We start from the raw sequence: 16,274 nt of genomic DNA on the forward strand, positions 1-16,274 counted from the left end.
ACAAAATGTGCCTTTTAAAAAAACGCGGGAGCAGTGCTATTTTCAAGCAATGAAAAACGTAATGGCCTACAAACCCCATTACTGTCGACGACTCCAACCAAGCTGGTATCACCACTCTCATCTCCAAACCGTATACTCCAGCGAACTTCTACACTGTTCAACTGCTAATTTCCATTATAAACCCCGTACAAAGCGAAATAGGGGAAAGCTGTAATTTGATAAATTCATCAAAACACCCAAGGATAAAAGGGCCTAAGCTAGACTTCTTACAAAACGACCAAGGAAATCTCAATGGGTGCATTCCCTGTTCACAAGTGAGCAGCAGAATGAAGGCACTCCCCGTCCAAACATGTTGTTCGAGGGTAGTCCAACAGCTACTGTCAGTGCAGGGAACCTTAAAAGCATCCCGAAATCTAGCCCCTTAAAAGGAAGTATAGGTACATCACCAACAGTACCCTCGGGGACGCAAGAAGAGAAAGACAGCAAGCTCCTCTCGTACCTAAAAACACCAGAATGGGATGAAATCCTTACAGGTAGGTAAAGCTTTATTCGATATTAAATATCATAAAAGCACAACATACAATCCTTACAGCTTACATGCAGGCCCCGAACAAGACATCCAACTTTGTTTTGCTCTCATCAGGATTGTCGTCAAAGTGGAGAACAAAATACTCCCTCATTCATTGCTTGGGCATCCCTCTTGAATACGGCCCAGCTATCAGCAAAAGCATTGCAGCTGCAGTCAAATAAGATGGTCATTCAACTCTCGCTATTGAACACTATGGCAATTTACGTTGCCAGGATCAACTGAAAACTTGGAGAGCTGAACTTCCTAATAAAAAGGGTGCATGCAGGACGACAGCTCCTTCTCCCAAATAAAGTGTCCCTGCACTGCATTGTTGACAAGCTAGCAACTGTCCCCACAATGTTAAGCGATCTACTAATTAATCTGAAACAAAACATTTGGTCCCAAAACAAAAACCAGCCAGGGGCGACAGTTGAAAGGTCAGCAAAATCTAGTGATCTCTCAAGTCCTGCTTTACCTATAGGTGACACCCGCAGACCCAACAACCAACTACATACCAGGCATTCAGCGAAAACCTAACAAGAGTGCACCAAGGGAAATTAATATCACAGCACAGCAGCCAGTGTCCGAAATCCCTCATGCCGGGCCTGGCTGTCTAGAATATATCAAGGAAAAAGCTAAATATAGATGAGCACAAAAAAGAAAGGGGTGGAATTAAAAAACTGCTCCTCTCTTTGACTCAACAACAAGATCGGTGGAAATAGCGATGCAAACCGCAACTTTGACCAGACAGGGGGATGAACAAATAGTAGCACAGCCCAATCTAGACCTGAATCACCCTGGGCTCTGCAAACAGTCTGCAGAGTCCAGCCAAACTTCATCAATGGAGAGCATATGGGGGAACCCGGAGAAATACCACAGGCATCAAATAACATCTCTAAGAAGTCTATGACAACCCAAACTGTTGCGCCAGAGTACCACATTGCGTCATCTTCGATGGACGAGTTCTCCAATTACAATCAGACAAACAGAAACAGTACAGAAGAACTGTTACCTACTACGAGAACTGGAAATAACATCTCTACACAGACAAATAGTACAACTCCAATCGATAAATTACTGTCTATAAATCTAACTGCGGGCTTAGTTTCGACACCTCCTATCAGCATCCAACCCAAAGCACTTCCCGGGGGCTCTGAAGAAATTATTGCGCCCACGGCGACCTCGTAAGAAGGCACTTCAAGTATCCTAGCACATGCCACAGCTAGATCTGACCTGGAAAACCTGCAGATTACTGCAGAAGGTTACCTGGACAACACCCTGGTTCTAATCCTGATCCAGGAGTATGTCTCCAGAGGTAGACACGACGTTCTAAACCGGGGAAACATTTTTAAATATTAGTAGCCATGCCAAGACTAAGTGACCTAACATCAAAAGATCGTGTGGCAATACAATTCGAAAGTTCAGATGTAGCACCTGGAGGGGAAGTAACCAAAACCACATGGTCCACAACTGACACTACAAAAAGAATTCTTGCAGAAGGTCCAGTTCTCAAAAAATGGGGAATAAAGGTTATCCCTTGTCAAACGACTGGATGCCCCTTCTCCCCCAAGGACAAAAAGCGAAATCAGACATGCAGCAAGAAGTATCCACCTCAGTGCTCAAGGGTGCAAAGGGCTCCACGGAAAAAAATTACTTATATAAATCTCACGGGGAGACAGACCAAGTCGCCTGGGAAAAATCACAAAGAGGCACACAAGACAGTCAGAAAACCAAGATTTTCTCACACGCCACTATGACCATACACAACTCAGAACCAACAAGCTGGATCTAATCCCAGACCACTTCGCATGTGCTCTTGGAATATAACTGGCCTGAATACAAAACTAACTGATCCAGCGCTGTATAACTATCTGCTGTCCTTTGATATTATTTTTCTCCAGGAAATCTGGCTGGTCGAGCTTGTCTACATCCAAGGCTACATTAGCTTTTTTACTCCAGCAGTAAAACAGAAAACACGGGCACCCCTCAGGAGATATGGCAAACTATATTTCGATAGTCAGCGTAGCCTCAGACACAACCCTGGACATTAAAGCCACAGGAAATAATGCAATAAAATGTACTAATAACATTAAAGGTGCTGCTACTGATGTAATTTTTTATTAATATCTATATTTATCCTAAAAACAAATCCAATGACAGTAAAAAGGTAATGTAAGAATTAACGAAATTGCTGGAGGAGGAAAACTCGACCCACTTTGTTATATCCGGGGACTTCAATCTATATTAAATGGCACCTCGGAAAGCAACTTAACAATAGCCCAAAAAGCACTTTGGGAAACACCCAACTAGGGCAGCAATACATCCGGGCACCAAACGAAAATTGGAAGTCAATTACTGGACGATTTCAGCCTTAGGGCCCTAAATGGCAGGTTCCAAACAGATAATCCACCGAATGCCACATTCAACTCCAGCAAAACCAGTACTTGCTTGTATTACAATTTTGCATCTCTGTCCATATTCCAACATGTTTGTTAATTTCAAATCACAGACAGATCCGGCTGTGACCATCTTCTGCAAGAAGTCACATTTTCACCATACATCACAACCCCAAAGCATGTAAGGTAGACAACTGACAAAATCTACCTCACAAATTGTAGTCACATTAAGAGCACACCGGTCTGGCTTACTCAACTGCATGTAACTGTAAGGGATATACTTCAAGACATTTTAGGTAAAGCAACTACTGCGGTAAATACGTGGGAAACTCTCATTAGAACACTACTGGAAAAACATGCTAAAGCAAATAAATCCAAATATGATGATAAAGTATATAAAGAGGTCACCAGTGCAACACACAACCCTAGATTCAGGGAGTACAAAACCGGAATAAATAAGGACCTCAGAATTCTGAGAAAAAAGCCTGGGGATTTAACCGCTTTTGCAGTTTTACGGTCAAATAAAAAACTAATGAAGAAGTTAACATGGACAATAAAAAGAGACCAGGGCAATAAATTATGGGCTAAATTACACACCTATATGAAATATAATCACAGTACTAGATTTTGGACTACAGTGAACCAAATTCTCAAACCAGGCAATAGAGGTATAAACTCATATTATCACTGAGACTTCATAGGTCCACTAACTAAAAAAATCAATTCAATGACAAATGTACAGATAACCTCCGGACAGGCATCCGGGATACTTTAACATATATACAACATGAGGGACTGCCCGAGGTAAATGCAGATAGCATTAAAAAACAAATAACGAAATGGCGAAAAGAAGGAGCCCCGGGCCGAAACAGCATACCTCCAGCTGTATTTAAATATGACCCAGATCTATGGGTAGGAATCTTAGCCCCAGTATTTTCTGAGGTCAGAAGCACATGAATTGTCCCCGCATCTTGGAAAGGTTCAATTATATCTCCCATTTTTAAAGGAGGGGACAGATCTCTTCCAGCAAACTATGGTTTTATATCTCTGATGGATGTTGATACTAAACATTTTCCCAGAATTGCGCTTGATAAGCTAACATCATGGGCCTCTAGCAAAGCCATTATACCATATAATCAGACTGGATTTTTAAAGTCATCTGGCACGATTACGAACATATTAGCAATCTCTTTATTTATGGATGCTGACTGTGCCTCCAAAACACCACTATACTTTTGTTATATCGATTTTAAAGCAGCCTTCGACTGTGTGGACCGGGGAAGTTATGGCAGAAGATAACAAGCTGGAATATACTGCAAAACCTTTTAAATGTGTTGATAATGCTGTATAGCAAAACGTGGGTGCAAGTCAAAATAGGAGCAGGCATGCATCTCTCTTGAAAAATCCAAACCACTTAAGGCCTAAAACAAGGATGCGTTCTGGCACCAACCTTATTCAAACTCTTTCTGGCAAATTTGACGGAACCGCTACAGTCAAGTAATCCTCATGCTCCTAAACTAGGCGGAAAAACAATATCAAGCTTTTATATGCCGATGACGTGGTACTGGTCAGCCACACTCAGTGGGCCTTCAACGACTGCTCGAAATAATGACGGTGTACTCACTACCCAAAGGCCTGTCGATCAACATGGGCCAAACGAAAACCATGAGTTATATCAAGAGTGCCCAAACGCAGGCCTGGTTTATAGGTGAAACCCGGCTGGAAAGCATGGACGGATACAAGTATCTTAGGGTAATTATCGATAACAAAGGCAGCTTTTTAAACAGAGATGGTTGCGATACAAAAGAAAGGCCTGGTTCTGGCCAAAGCATTTAAAAACTTGAAGAAAAAGCTTGCTAGTCCCTCTCTGATGCCACTCCTGGAAGTCGTAAGAGCAAAGCTTCTCCCAACATTCTCATATGGAAGTGAAGCATTAAGAGGGCAGGATGCCAGCACTCTAGACTCCGTAATCACCCGTGCTGATAGAATTATATTTTCCCTGCCAAGTTATACCTCATCCGTGCAGATAAGATTAGAATTTGGGTTGCTAAAACAGTCACTAGCCAGGCGCAGTGCATACATAATATGCTGAACAAGATTAGGAAAGCCGAACCCAACACATTGAATCACGTTATGGGACGAACTACAGCACCGCAATACGTCACTGGCAAAAGTGTACCTGCAAGACGCTCTCGTCCTTGCAGGACTCACACAACTTTGGGAAAATACAACCAATTTACAGAATTTCAAGAAGTCACTTAAAACTCAATCTGTTTTATAGGACAAAGCCACACTAACAGAAAGAGCATATTTATTGATTTATTTAGGAGTTTTATATAGCGCTGGCCAGACTCAAAGGTATCGGAGAGCTTTACAAAATTTGTCAAGTAACAAAAGAGTGCAAAGAGTAGTAATGGTAACCACAATGATTTGTGACGGGTCGTTGTTCTGCCTTTGTCAAGCATCAGTCGAGTACAAAGAGTAGTAATAGTAGTCACAAAAATACGTGACGGGACTTGTTCAAATGGGGGGACATAGGAGCGAGTCAAGAGGTAGATGCTGTAAGAAGTTGTTCCTATCACAGTGACTGGATGCTCTTGTGGGCGCGATTCCGTCTTGTGCGTCCGCTGTCACTTCATAAGAGTTCGATTGAGGAAGAGGACTTTGAGTTGGCTTTTGAATTTTTTGAAGGAAGGGCTAGTCCTGATATGGACAGGGATGGCGTTGCAAATTTGGGGCGCATTACCAGAGAAGGAGCGTGATAAGGTTTTTTGTTTGCGGGTTTTAGGAGGGATGAGAAGTTAAGTGTTGGTGCTCCTGAGCTTTCTTGTCTGCCCCGCTTTGTTGAGTTTGGAGGCCAGATAGGTACGTTTGCCAGTGTGCAGAGCTTTGTGGGTGAGGCAGGCAGTTCTGAAGTTGGCACGCTTTTCTATGGGGAGCCAATTTAGCTCTCTGAGAGCGGGGGAGATGTGTTCAAATTTTTTTACTCCAGTTACCATTCTGTCAGCTGCATTTAGGGTTGATCTGAGAGGAGCAAGGTGTGATTTTGCCGTGCCTGTGAGGGTAGCGTTGCCGAAGTCCAGTCTGGATAGCACGAGGGATTGCGTGGCTTGCTTAAGGTCATTTGGAGGGATGAAGGGTTTGATTTTGTTGAGTAGTTTTAAGCTGAAGAAAGCACTCCTTGCGGTGTTCTTGATGTGTTTGGCCATGTCTAGGTTAGGGTCCAGGGTGATTCCCAGTGATTTCACGGAGTCGGCCGGGATGAGAGTGCAGTTGAGAGCACCAATAGATTTTAGCCATTCTGTTATTCGGGTGGTCTGCTCTTTGTTGGCTATGAAGAGGGTTTCAATTTTATCCTGGTTCAGATGGTTTTGGGAAAGCCATTGTTGGACTTCTATTAGGGTGTCATTGAGTCTTTGCATGTCTGCTATGGGGGAGGTTTCCAGGTAAATTTGGGTGTTGTCGTCATAGAGGTGGAAGAGTATGGTGGTGAGGGGCTCTGTAGATGTTGAACAGTGCGGGTGAGAGAACTGATCCTTGGGGAACTCCCCTGTTTACAGGGCGTAAGTCAGACGTGAAGTTTCTGATTTTTATTCTTTGTGAGTGGTTCTGCAGGAAGGAGGTGAACCACTGTAGGACCATCTCATCTGCTCCTACCTTTTCACGAAGTACGTTGATGAGCAGTTTGTGGTCAGCCGTGTCGAAGGCTGCCGAAAGGTCCAGGAGTATGAGTAGACAGCAGCGGTCATTGTCGAGTGATTTATAGGCGTCATCAATGACATTCAGGATCGCTGTCTCTTTGCTGCAACCTTTTCTGAAGCCAGATTGGTGAGGGTCTAGAAGTTCGTTGTTGTCCATGTGATGGGTAAGTTGATGGAGAACACATTTTTCTAGCAATTTGGCTAAGAATGGGAGATTGGAGACGGGCCTGAAGTTATTGAGATCGTTTGGGTAAGCGCCTGCTTTTTCAGTAAAGGTGTTTCTTGGCCGATTTTGAGGCATTCAGGCATGATTCCTGTATTCAGAGAGCAATTTATAATCTTTGTCCTGAGTGGGGCTAGGGAGAGTTTGAGCTTTTTTTGCCAGTTTGGCCTCTGTTTCGGAGATGGGTTTGAATTATTTCCAGTTGTTTGGGGGTTGCCTGGGTGGGTTGTTGATTTCTTTGTAGGGGGGCGAGCTTTCGTTGGGTGGGCGGAGGTGGTCCTCCAGTGAGAGCTCAATCTCACAATGTGTTGTGTTGTTTTGTCAATTTCCCATTTACAGAGTGATATTTCTTTCAATTCTGTAGCAAAATGTTTCATCAAGAGTGAATTTCTGAAGGCCTCGCTTATTGAGACCACAGTGTGATTTTTCACAAGTACTTGTCATTGCATATTAGGTAACAACATTTTTAACAATTTAGGTGTCTGATGGGCACTGGGGACAGGAACTGCATTACGTGAATCTGTGGGATAATGTTGAGACTGTGAGCTCAGAAACTATATTATTATCTCTTGAACATAATTGGTCTAAACTATGAGACTCTAACATAATTCTAAATGTATGACTTCATTTTATAACGACTTGTAATAGAAGTCCCTTCTTGGAGGTTAGGCTCCTTCTTTCCTTTAACTGTAGGATGCAGCATCACTCTTGTCCGACCTCTGATTTATGACTTTGATTTATTCACTAGAACTGGCATATCTGTCAAGTTTCTCATGTCCATGAGTGAAGTATTGCTCCAGTCCATGCTTTTCCTTTCAATTCTGGGACTTGTAGTCCTGCTTTTAAATGGAATAAAAAAGACTACAAGTCCCAGAATTAAAAGAAAAAACATGGACTGGAGAATTACATCATGCTTCAACCTGGAAAACTTGACTATATTTGATTTAACTAGATTTTTTCTTGCATTCTATTTATTTATTGCAGTTTTATATAGTGCAAACTTTGACCGAAGTTGTCAGAGCGCTTTACAAAAGAACCAGGTAAGTTGCAAAAGGTACACTAGATATACTAAACATGCTATCAAGTTACATATATACAGTTACAAAGGTACAGAAGATAGGCTGAGCATGTTAACAAATTACATATATGCAATTACAACGCAACAAGTTGGTGCACCCTGGGAACTGTAATCCGGAGATGGAGGCTGCAGAGATGCTTTGAGTAATTTGACTCCGCTGGGCTCCAGCCAATGGGAGCATGATGTAACCTTCAAAGAGCGTTTTGGTGCAGGGAACTGGTAATTAGGGCATATGATTAAGGCACAACTTGCCGAAACGCGTCATGCCACAACCTTGCTGCATTAAACAAATCTTCTTGGTACCCCGCTGTGTCCCTCCGGATTTCTTCTGTGTGGAGTAACCCTTGCTTTGGGTATTTAGCGCGCTAGCCCATGGCGTGCTTGGGGGGACACGTCTTACAAGTGGCCATAGTCACAGGGGCAATCGCTTTACAGCTTCTACGTTTTTCAAGGGACTGGAAGTGCTTCGGCCCCCGCATTCAAGGACTACAATGTACTGCCGTGAATACGGGCCGTGACTTCACGGCGAGACCATATCATTAAATTGGCGTCCCCGGTACCGCAGGACTTGATTCAATGCGGTGAGGCGTCTGGGGGCCGGGGAGAAGAGTTTATGCAACAAAGGCGCCAGGATATTTTAAAACTGCACCTATTCAAGCCTCTTTTGTTACCAGCCCTCACTACGTGATCAGAGAAGTCGAACTCCTAAGCTTACCTAGTCTGCCAAGATGGTGCACCCTGGGAACTGTAGTCCGGAGATGGAGGCTGCAGAGATGCTTTGAGTAATTTGACTCAGCTGGGCTCCAGCCAATGGAAGCACGATGTAACTTTCTAAGAGCGTTTTGGTGCAGGGAACTGGCAATTAGGGCATATGATTAAGGCACAACCTGCCGAAACGCGTCATGCCACAACCGTGCTGCATTAAACAAATCTTCCTGGTACCCCGCTGTGTCCCTCCGGGTTTCTTCTGTGTGGAGTAACCCTTCCTTTGGATATATATATATATATATATATATATAGTAAAAAAATAAAAGATCTCAGCGATAAGTTAAAAAACAGGAGTAAAATGCATATTTACAAAGTTGACCTCATGTGAGTGCTAGATGGCCGTAAAGGTCAAGAAATGGGTTGAATTATTCCAGGAAGTGCCTTTCGAGGAAGAGCGTTTTAATTCTGTTTTATTCTGAGCTTCACGCTATTTCTTGATATTAATGACATACTGACTGACTTTAACCATTCCATTACTTTTTATAAGATTTCAATCCTTGATAAACCTTCAGGTTTTTACTATACCAATTCATTGTCGGCAAAAGCTAGAAACGCCCACGTGTGCCTTAGAGTAGACGACAGCCCCGTAACGTACCCGTCTCAACCGCCTTATCTATGGTTGTCAATCTCGACAGGAGACCTGAAACAAAAGGGCCAGCCCCAGGGAGTAATGAGGTTGCCGCAAACAGGAAGGGGTGGGGGGTCGGGAGTGGGCAAGAAGTGTTCCGTATTTTGGAGGGGGCCTCCTCACCGCCACAAGACACCCCATTGCAAAATGCGTGCAATGGCATGGACTAAAAAATAGGTTGACGATTGGGGAAAGCCACTCTGCTTTCCCGAGCAGGCCAACTGCAGCATAGGGAGAGGAAGTGGGGAACCCTTCAGTGGGACCCCATTGAGCCCAAGACTAATTAATATCCGTCCGATCTGTGAACCGAACGATCCCCTCATAATGTTTGGGAGGGGGCGGGGTCAGGTGCATAATTTTGTGTTACGCCACTGGCCAGACCAGGAATTAATCGAGAACACTCCCAGAAAGTCCAACCACCGCTTGCTCCCTTCTCCTCTGGCCCTACTGGGCTGTCTTTTGCACCTCCCATTTCCCAATAAAAAAAGAGGAGAGCCCGCAACCTAGCTTCGTCTGCCCGAACAGTGACAGACTCACACTGCCACTACAGTAAATCACTTCGCTTTGGTACAGCTGCAGCTAAATATCACTCACTACAATGTCAAGGTGGGCTGCGCACGCCGACAGTGAAAGAATGTGTTTTAAAAAAAAAATTCTACCCTGCATAAAGGGACAGAATAGGACAAAAGCATGTGCAAACTCCAGAGCCAATCAGCACCTCGGAAGTCGTGCAGCGCGCCAGGATGGGCTAAAAGGCTTTTAATGCCCCAATCCCAGGTTACCTTACACATGAACAGTACCGCCCACTCATAGGCTACGCCCAGAAAACGTTTAATCGTGGGATTGGTTCATTGTACGACCCGGAAGTGCTAGAGTTATGGACGAATGACGTCCATCAAACAAAAAAAATCAGCTACGGACGAGGGACATGAGGCTGATTTCTTGGAGGGTCCGTGTAAGTAGCGAATGGTGTGTGTTGCTGATCGCCGGAGAAGTGTTGTGAGATTGAGGTGGTACAAGTTTGCCGAGGGTTGAAGGACTTGGGGTCCCTGTAATTGTGCGGCGCTGCATGACTAATTTGTAAATCATGGTTGACTGAATTAGGTGGCAAGAAAGGACAAGTTGTGCAGCTTACGCTTTGGCATTATTATGACATAAGTAACAATTGTGTATTGTTAACAAATGGTTTCCAGTACTATGGAACAGCAAGATACTTCTGAAAGGGAAAAGAACAAACATTCAGCAGATGCTATTCAACATGTTATTCCCCGAAACCAGTGTTGTTTTGCAAGGAGCGGCACTTTTGTCAACAGTGTTGTATTTCCCTTCCAGAGTAAAATAGTATTGTTGTTTCATGTTCAGTGTTTTTTTTCCCAGTCCTGTATTTTTAAAACTAAATTACTGTGGAACACAGTGTTTGTACATTAATCCATTAGCCCACTTCTAAGTAAATCCAATGTTTCCTGTTAGTGTTTTGGTTGACTTTTGTTTGCCAGACATCTGTGATCTCCTTCATACACCCACTGTTTAAACGGAATGGAATCAAATACGGAATCAAATATTATTTGATTATAAATATATTTGATTTTAAATAACCAACTAAGTTTGCTGTGGTGGATAGATTTGAAATACGAATACAGCGAAAATGTTAAATCCCTGGCGGCAAACTGTGTGCGGAGGCATTTATAATCGCACAGTCAGTGACGAATTCGGCAAACACAAAACAGCCTATACGCAATTTTTACAAAGAGCAGTTTTTCAACGCTACGAACGCTTGCTATTTTAAAATCTGTTTCCTGCATGAGGCTCGTTCTTTTTTTGCATGTGAAGTTTGTAAGCAAACGTTATCCAAATGGTTCAGCTCTGAACAACGTTTTTGTTAATTTTTCACTCTTTAAGGTATGTCACTATAATTTCCATATTTGGGACCGTTCTAAATTCCGGATGCTTCCTTGAAATAGTTGTCTTAATTGGAAAAAAAACTATCGTTATCAAGAGTGGACACTTTTTATTCACGCATGCTGAATTTTTCTCGTTCTATCTAATAATTATTTAATTTTCTGTGGTATATTGTTTCCTGTTACTGGCTAATCACCACCCCTCATCTATCAGTTAGGGCTATTTGCACTATCTGGTCAAAGTTCTCTCATATTTTATGTCTCAATAGAGCAATTGACAAGCAAACTGTTATCCTTTAAAAAGAACCCATAGCTGCATCGCCTTACGTGTGGAAAATTCATAGTAAATATGTTTGCAAACGGTAAATTACATGGCAAGGGCCATAATGAAACAGCACTGTTCCTTTGGAATTGCATACCTCAGTTTTCAGGGAGTGTTCAGACGATTTCCCACAAAAAGGCTAAAGTTCGCAGACCACAAAAGATTGCTGTATAGAGGCTGGTGATTTTTCTGACTTTAAAATACGATAGTAGAAGGTGTTAGAACCTAATATGTACATGATTCCTTACTGATGAGGTAGTTTGATGTATGAGGTGCAATTCATTCGCTCTCTGAGCTGATAGGGGCATATCGGTCAACAGAATTTTCATGGTGAGGCCAAGTCACCACCGCATTTTATTGCCTTTTCAGACTAATTCTGAAAGTGCATAATAGTATTATAAAAGTCTTTGCTTAAATATGTTTTCCTCCTTACAGTCCCGCGTCAATTGTTTGTAGTACTTTACAGTGAAATACTAAATATATCTGTAGACCAGCTATGACGACTTGGAACAAGCATTTGCAATGCAATAGGTCTCGCATTTACGGGAGTTTGAGCTATTGGCATTGTAAATGACAATGCCTTTTATTTATGTTTTGGTTTTTAAAACATAAAATAAAAGGCATTGTCATTTACAATGCCAATAGCTTCCTCGCGTAAATGCGAGACCTGTTGCATTTTCAATGCTTGTTAGGTGAGCTTCAAAGACTTTTGAATGGAAGCATTAAAAGAGAACCTCTCATAACTGTACCAACAAATGGGTCCTTTTTCTCACCAGGCACATGGCATGCATGATTAGAAGCTGTGTAGAAATAGCGCTTCGCGGTACTGTGGTAAACACTAATGTACTGGAATCTTTATTTGAATCCCTTTCGGAGCAGTCAGTAAAAGTGGTAAATATATTTGAAAAATTGAGCAGTTAACATGCACCTTTTGGTTTCACTTTTCCAAAATTATCCTACATTAAATCCTACTGAGCAATGTGCTGGGGGTTACTCACTTGGTGCACATGGGGTCTAAGTTTATACTTTTTGACAGGACTCTTTTAAATTACCAGTCCGGCCCTGGACGTGTTCAGAGTCGAGTCAATGACAAAGAAGTGGTCCAAATGCTACGTTCAGAAGGGGGAGGGTGTGGCTTAACGGCCAGTGCAGCCGACTTGGGCACTGAGAGATCCAGGTTTAAGTCTCGTCGTGTGCTCAACATCCTGTGATTCTGGCCAAATCACTTCCCCCTGCCTACGGACAGCGCCTACAGACCCTCACGGGTTATTAGCGGCGCTATACAAATCCAAGTATTATATTATAGTATCATTATTAAGAAGAGAAAGAGGCAGCCAAAAGACGAGGATCAAATGTCCAAGCAAAATGGAAAAAGTGGCCTAGAAGGAGACTAAAAAGGAGGGGGCGGAAGGAGTGGCCCGAACGCTACTCTTAAAAGCTGATGAAACACAACTAGTTTAAATAGACAAAGTATTGAGGAACTATATGCAGCCGTTCCAGGCGTTCTGAATTTCCGGTACCGACGGGAATCTCTGTACGCAATTACGAGTTTGCAGACCAAGAATTTTTTGGCATAATTCTGCATGGAAAGCTGCATGTTTAAAGCTACAGATCACATTTTTAATTAAACTGCACTACAGCAACAGCACCGGCCCTGATATAATATAATAATGGCCGCCGAGCAGCACGGTAGCAGCAGAAAGCCTTTTAGGCTCTTACGCAACACGTAGCTAAATGAATTATTTGCAGGGAAAGGATCCCATACCCCCGGCAGCCTCCGAGGGATCAGTGAGAGCCGGACTGCGGAGGCGCTCATTAGCGACCCTCAAATGTCAGACACCGGGAGGAAAGAAGAGGCCTGACAGGGAAGGAGACACAGCGACACAGAGATCTGGAAGGGAGGGGGCGCGAGAAAGACAGGGACAGTGAGGTACAATGATGGAAGAGGTGGTGACGGAGCGGGCACAAAGAGGGGAGAGGGCGCGAGGTAGACGGGCACTGCAGGTTAGACAGGGACAGCGAGGTACAATGATGGAAGAGGTGGCGACGCGAGAAAGGGAGCGGGCACAAAGAGGGGAGAGGGCGCGAGGTAGACGGGGACCACAGGTTAGAGATAGGAAATGGTGGAAGGCTCGTGAGAGAGAGCAGGATAGAATGGGGAGAGCGGGAGAGACAAAGAGCAGTACATTCATACATAAGCCAAGAGAGAGAGAGAGCAGTAAATACAGACATAAGGGAATGGGGTCGTAAGAGAGACAGAGGCCTAGGAAAAGGAGGGGAGCCAGGTAGAGAACAAATGCGTATTACGAAGAAAACAAGACAAGCCCAGCTTCTAAAGTGCTCCGGACGCGAGCGCCCGCCGCGCGAAAGTGAAAGCAAATTTGTCACGGCGAGACGTGGCGGAGCGTGGCGTGCGTGCTTGGCGGGGGAGCGCATTCCAGGCGGGGGAGCGGACCCTTTGAAGTATGCCGCCGAGGGCGCCAGTGGGCTGAAGTGCTTCCCCAAACGGATTGCATGGCGGCACTATGCACGTGATTGTGCGCGTGCTCGCCATGCAATCCACTTTTGGGAGCACTTTGAAATGCCCCTCTTACTAGAGTCTCGCATAGTGATTGCATAAACGCAATAGCTAGGCGAGACCTAAAAATAAGGATACTAAATTTGTTAACTGTTGGGGTACTCACTTTACTATGTTAAAGGGAATGTTAATAACTTGTTTAAAAAAACTTCAAGTTGGCCAACACTTTCTGATTTACTGCAGCAGACGATATTGTGAGTTCCGATCCTTGATAAGTGTCATATACAATTGGTTTAAGTGGTTACCTCCAAGGATGCCTTCCCTGATAATGTGTCCAATCTGCAGGCGGCGTATACAAAAGATTTAGTTTTGACAAAGTGTTTTGTTAAGATTGTATTATGCAGACTGTAAGATTAAGTGATAAGCATTGATGATTGTTCCTAAGGAACCTGAGAGAGACTCGTGGATGTTCTGTGTTAAGATTACTTGAAATGTGTTCTTAGTAAGGGCATTGTGAGTTTTTTTAATACTTTTATTTTATGAAGGATTAATAAGTATACAGTAGAATTGAACGCACGCTGTTCCGAGGTAAATTTTTTCATTCATGTGGGGTCCCATCATGAGAGTCCACTGTGATGCTGGTTGCCTGGTCATTAATATTTTCAACAAGCCCAAGACTCAATTTGTGTTACACAGGCTCATAAAACAGTGCCAGAACTCTCCAAGGAGAACTCAACTGAAAGTCCAGGAGGTGTTCAGTCGAGGCTGAAGCAAATTACCCTGCCTCTGCTTGCTAAATGGAACTGATTCTAGGGCAGTTCATGTGCTGAATTACACACAACCTAAAATAACATGCCAGTGAATGATATTGACGCCAGAGAAGTACCATTGCTTCTCTTATGGATATTGTTAAGTTTCTACAGGCTTCAGACACATCAAGGTACAAACTGCAGGAATTGGTGTCTTTGAAAGTGAGTTATTACATGTATCCTGTGCCAGTGATTGACCCCAGTAATTGAAACCTGCATGTCACAATTGAATGGTGGCAGGCTTATGTAGCACATTTAAGACAGACATGTCACCTCAGGGAGAGCTGTGGTGTTAGGTTTTATGGAAAACTCAGGGTTGCTTTCAGTAGGCCAGTTAAGCAAGTGGTCAACACTTGCTATAAGAGTCATTCTCCAGTCAGGATAGTCTATCCTGGAAAAAATGGTTTTATTTCAGAGTATTGTTGACAGAAATATTGTGTTGTCAATATTGTGTATTGAATTATTGCTCCCCTGGGTCTACAGTATTCTGGTATCATAACTAAAACCTACAGATCACTATCGGGAGCCAGAGAGCAGAAGTTTGTTTACCTTTTGTTTCTCTGTGGCGCAGTCCAGAAACTTCCATTTCTGTAATGTTTGTTCATCAATAAAGTTGAAGAGGTGTGGCGCTGCGGCCAGGGCGACTGACTCTGGAATCTGGGGATCACGGTTTGATCCCCGGCGCTGGTGGCAGATTAGCCCAGCACCATGTGACTCTGGGCAATAGCTTGCTTAATATTCCCGACGACCCCCAGCGCCTAGAGACCCTTACGGGTGATTGTTCGCGCTTTACAAATGTGGATTATCATTATGGCTTGATCTACTTATAAAGATCATGTATGCAGTGTAATCTGGCCCTAAACATTGTATTTTTAATCCAGAACGGTCCGCTTTTAAGATCTTGGACCTCGAAAAGGTGCATTTAAAAAAACAAAGTACACTGCGGTGTACCCGGAAACACAGGATCAAAAGGAAAGAAGCTTTCTGGGCAAATCTCCTAGCAAAAAGAACCAGGGACCTGTTGAAAAAAAGTCCAAAAGTAAAAAACCGGTTTGTTTTAGAAACCTTCCCCATTTCAGCTGGAGACTAGAGACTGATCGAGCAAACTGTGGCATTTTGAGAGGGCATGGGTGCCAACATGTGGGGGTGTTGACCATCCCCAATAGTTTGTGAATCAGCTTAACTTCGTGGACTGTAGATGTCTTTCTGGGAGAAAATGAGGCTGGAGCACATCTCACAAGTCCGCATCTCTAGAGACCAAGAGGAAGGAGTGTTTATGGAATAGGTTAAGAAATCAGAGACAACTTAAAGGGTGACATACCTGAGGGTTTGGAAGACAACCGAGGGAGACCTGGGAAGAGTGGA

At 43.5% G+C, this 16,274-nt stretch overlaps 1 protein-coding gene across 2 annotated transcripts in view; it reads left to right on the plus strand.

Moving 5' to 3' along the window:
• Positions 1 to 16,274, plus strand: part of SOCS6 (suppressor of cytokine signaling 6) — a 151,143-nt gene that overhangs the window by 14,303 nt on the left and 120,566 nt on the right. The window contains exon 1 of one of the 2 annotated variants that reach the window (XM_085605905.1): positions 10,197 to 10,317. The exons of the other annotated variant lie outside the window; for it this stretch is intronic. The gene's annotated coding sequence lies outside the window, so the exon portion shown is untranslated. Of the gene's footprint in view, positions 1 to 10,196; positions 10,318 to 16,274 lie in introns of those variants that run through there. 2 annotated transcript variants of the gene reach the window in all.

Source organism: Triturus cristatus, chromosome 5_1 (genome assembly GCF_964204655.1).
Source record: "Triturus cristatus chromosome 5_1, aTriCri1.1, whole genome shotgun sequence".
NCBI lineage: Eukaryota > Metazoa > Chordata > Amphibia > Caudata > Salamandridae > Triturus > Triturus cristatus.